Source organism: Tribolium madens, unplaced genomic scaffold (assembly GCF_015345945.1).
Source record: "Tribolium madens isolate multiple individuals breed KSU strain unplaced genomic scaffold, Tmad_KSU_1.1 Scaffold_97;HRSCAF=244;Tcas5.2_LG3a, whole genome shotgun sequence".
NCBI classification, from domain to species: Eukaryota; Metazoa; Arthropoda; class Insecta; order Coleoptera; family Tenebrionidae; genus Tribolium; species Tribolium madens.
In genome coordinates, this window is record NW_025401069.1 from 6,158,586 (window position 1) to 6,163,765 (window position 5,180).

Sequence of the window (5,180 nt, forward strand, 5' to 3'; positions counted from 1 at the left end):
GGCCCGCGTCTGCGCTAACATCACTGATCAACATGTGCTAAAAGACAAGATCGTTGAACCAGCTTTATCATCGGTAATTTATTCCAAATCATTGCAATGTGTACCTGAGACAACCGTGAACTATAATTGCTATCCCCAAAAGAAAGATATGATCAAAAAAGCATACAGCCAATTGCTACCAACGACGAGGACAGTAGGCAATTAAATAAATTGATAGGTTATTGCGTTTCTATCGTCAACAAAGTGAGCAAACGGAACTTTCAGTTCAATGATCAACTGTGGTGATATTGGTAGATAAGTAATGAAATGAAAAAAAAAACAGAAGGGGTCATTCTCAAGCTTTAAATCCAATCTAAAAATTAATGTAAATTTTTATTAAAAATTTTGTGTGACTCTAATCGTAAATGAACAGAACAAAAGCAGACATCATTGTATACCTTTTTACATATTTAAAAATAAATGCAGTGCTCATTTACCCTCACTCGTTTTAATGAAAACGGAACTGCAGTCATTCTTTGTATTTAACAAAAATGTACAGAATTTTTAATATTGCAAAAATATTTTTGTTTCTATTTTGCGATTTAAACCTAAGATGTTTTGCAAACTCATCTTTTAACAATTGCAATATCCTTAAGGGACTCTAAAAAGAAACTGACTGCGTCTTCTTAATATAATATCACAGATACAAATGCATAATACAGAGAAGTTTTCAATAAAAATGTTGCATACAATTCACGTCATGTAAATTTTAAAAACAAGACGGAAGAATTAAAAAGCACACATTTTAAAATGCCACTTAATTAAATAATAATAATAAAATATTATTAAAATAAAATATAAATAACTAATTTAAACGTTAAGTGAACCAAACAATAAAACTTAATAAAAATTCATACAATTTATTTTATTTTATTTTAGTCAATAGTCATCATTATACGCCCCCAGATGAGGACATAAATTAGTTTTTATAGCACAGATCTGTCAAAAATCTGGCAAGCAACGATTGGTTTAATTATTCAAATCATGGTATCAAAACTTGTCATATTCTTTTACATACTTACAAATCCTTTGTTTTATGAGGAATTAATTTTCCGTGAGCAGTTTCAAATTATTGTAAAATTTCTTCTGAATAAACGTTTTCTGATTCAGAAACGTTCATTTCGAAAAATGAATTGTTTTTCAAACAAACGCAGTAACCTTAACAACATCAAAATAGCTAACTTTCTACACAACACTAAAATTTGCATGGACACAAATTTTAGTTGATTTCCTTTAAGGAATTCTAAATATTTGTTTGAATCTTTTAGAAATTATAAAATGGAATAAAACATAAAATGTTGTATGTGGTACCACGAGCATAATTGTCGATTATGGCCCTCGTTCCTCGGGCTTTAAAGATTCCTTCATGGCATAATCTCCTAATTATGCCCTTAATAAATAAATAACTAATAAAAACGCCCAGAGTTTCATTACATACTTACAAAAACGTTATAATACTTCTTCGATCAAAACTGAAGTGTTTTATTATCAGTCGTTTATATAAAATGACTATTCTTCCCACTGCCTGCTTTATTTAATTTAATTTTCAAATTGCCTAAAAACAAAAGCTAGTGATAAATAATAAGTAGTGAGCTTGTTGAAAGACAAGAAGAAATCCAAAAATAATAAAATATAAAAGGTGTTCCATTTAAAAAAATTAAATTCATTTCACTTCCGGCGAAACAAAAAGTAGCATTAATAGAGCATCTATTCCAAAAAATGACAATAAATCCAAAAGGTGACAATAAACTGTGCAACTTTTTTCTAAGAATTGATCTTTAAAAATAATGCAGTTATGCTTGGGGCGTTTTTCATAATCCAGGATGTATAAAATAGAGAAAGCTCTATATCTGATGTATCAAATTAAAAATCTAAAAGATCCCTTTTGAATGTCAAATTGCTCATTTATTTCAATCATTCTGACCTGAAGTAGTTAGCAACTTACTCCACAAGAAGTGAATAATAAATCGTATGGGACCTACTGAAAGCAGGGCACTTTAGTTTGATGTTCATGAGTTGATTTGTTTGTACTGAATTAATGATTTTGGTAGAATGAAATCAATTTAGATATTACCTCCTACAAAAATTAGAACACACTATCATTATAGTGTGTTCTAATTTTTTTAGTCAATACTAATTAAGTACTGGATAAAAAATAATGTAATTAACCGTAAATGAAAAGAAAAAGAACAATGAAAAATAATATAAAAAATATCATTAAAAATAAAAATTTTAACAATCACTTATTCAAAAACAAAACCTGAATTATCTCTCACATTAACCTTTTTTTTTGTTAAAAGAATATTTTTTTGATTAGGTAGATAAATTATATCGCTTGAAAAACAAACTCCTATTTGTTTTATATATAAAACTTTATAAAATTTTGAATCATTTACTTTTGTTATGACCATATTCGTAGTAAGTCTGCTTGCTTATATGGTAAAATAGCGTTTTCAGTCCAGTATTTGCACAAAAATTATGATGATATTCCTTCTAAAGCAACAAAAAGTTTAATTTCCGTATAAATTGGACTTTTTTGTTTTAATTGTGTTTTAAAGTGACAGAAAGCTACTCATTTCCATGCTAAGTGCCCATTAGTTCTACCAATAACAGAATGATCGTTGTGAGAAGATCTAAACTGTTGTGTAGCTATTTCCCACCATATAAACCCACAAACCGTAACATAATATTCCCTTAGAGTCTCGGAATATTGCTAACGGCAACGACACCAAAATCTATGTTTAACATTTGCTCACTATGACATCGAAAACCAAGATATCAAAGATAAATTTTGATTGTTATCCATTCCAGACAACCAACCCTTCATAGATATCGACATTTCTGAAATGGAAGGTCTGCTTTAATTTACAAGAGACTGGAATTTCCGCCCGTTTCGGAAACAAACCGCCTCTCAAATTTCAAACACCAAAAGTTTTTAACAATGCGGAGAAAAATCCACTGAAAAACCTAATTTTTATACACATTCCTCGCTTAAATACAAAAAAGTGTGTAATTGGCAGGAACTTTATAAAACGTAGAATGTGACGCGCAATATTAACGCTGAGCTTTTCAGTTCAGAGAAATGAGACAAATGTAGATGGTAGCGTACTAATAAAACTGATGAAAATATCAACTTATCTACCTAGTACTAACGTATAAAACAAGCCAAAAAAAATATTTTGCTTGTAAAAATAGGAATTCAAACTGCTGATTCCCGAGTTCTCAAAACGATGACCGGTAACCCTTGGAATTACTGCTGGCCTAAGATGTTCCGCCCGATAGCAGATTACATCCAACAATGCCCAAACTGTTTACAATATTAATCTCATCGCCTAAACTAACGCCCGACAACTAAGTCCATAAATCCCGAAGCCTGCCAAGCAAACGTTGCCAATTTGTAAGCGAAAACAGAAATTAGGCAAAAGTAGAAATGTAATTTTCACCTCTGACCTTTGGCAAAAGCTTATCATGGGCAATATATACGCTTGAAGTCACCGTCGGTTTTTAAGACTAATCCTCTAATCAAATATTTTGCAAGGACAGACCGGAATCTGGCAGTAAATAAATATTTTTTTGGATTATCAACCATACAAATCAATTTCAGTTACAGATTAAAACTTGTGTTTTAAAATCTCATCACTGAATGCTGGATAATTACAAAATCCAGCAATATTTTTTAACTAAAAAGTAATTTTGATTAAAATTAAATTAAGCTTTGTAGTATCATTATTTAATTTTATATAAAACTGTCAATTAAATATTGTATTAAATAAATTTTGGGCCAAACAGCAAAAGGGTGGTTAGGTGTAGCAACAATTTAATGTATGCTTTCACGTTTTCCCCTTTTTAATTACGTTGCTTATCCATGTACTTAATTAAATTAATTAAATTAACTGTTTTTGTACTAAACAATTTATCAATTAAAAAATCGACGTGGCTGGCATTTCATCAATGCAGACAAGCATCAAAGCCATTATTTATTCCCTGCAAACAAATTGTAGGGGTTTAATTGCAATCAACTCCCGTAAGTATTCAATAAATCTTAAAACGCTAACGCCCGTGTTAAAATCGGAGAAATAAAATAAAAAAACAGATGCATCAAATGGAGGAAAAACACAAAACAACCTGCATTTATTACGTCAGTGTGTCGCACTCTTGCGAGATGATAACGTAAACAAAGTCAAAGTTTTGAATATTAATTATTTCTCAAGTAGATTGTACATTACCTGTTTAACTTTGCTAAAACGGTGTGTTTTCGCAGAAGTGCGACTTACACCTAAACGCATGCAATATTTAAAACAAATTCATTCAGTGTTGCGAGCAATTCTCCTAAAACAAAAAATAAATGAGTGTGATTAGCTAATTACTCATAACTAAGGCTCGGATTATATGCAAAATGCATATTTGTTATTAAGTATATCAACAAAATTGTAAGTTTTCTATGCATATCTAATGTTTTTTATAAGCCAAAGAAAAAATGCATATTTTATAATTTTAGGAAATATTGCATATTTGTGCATATTTTCTTCAAATCACAAATTTCCGATAAAAAAATTCAGTTCAAGTAAAAAATTGCGCAGTTTAAGAAAAATGATCTGATTACAAAATATTTTAAAGAGAAAACAACCGGTAATTCGTAAGCCAGACTCAAAAAAATTAGTATCCTACAGAGTGTTTCCCTTTTAAATTCGTTTTATAATGTATCAAAACAAGCGTTTTTTTTTAAATCATTTGTTTCCAAAAAAATTATAATTAATATAAATTAAAGTAATATAAAAAAAAATTAAGAACAGAATTTTGCTTTGTTTTCGAGTTGTAGTCCGGTCAAAATAAACATTTTAAATAACTAAAATTCCGACAGAGCTAAATTTTGGTGGAGATATTGAGTACACCATTAGGAATAAAGTGTCAAAAGTCCCCATCGATCCCATGTGTGCTAAAAAAGTTATTCGGGGTCAAAGGTCGAAATTTGACGTTTTTTAGATTTTTTTCGAAAACGGTAAGTTTTATCAAAAAAGTAGCCCAGACAAAAAATGTAGATCTTGAAATTATCTACAAAATGGTCCTTATACTTTTTTTCTAACAATCACCATTCCTGAGATATCGCGATTCTAAAAGTTGAAGGAGTCACGTTCTACATG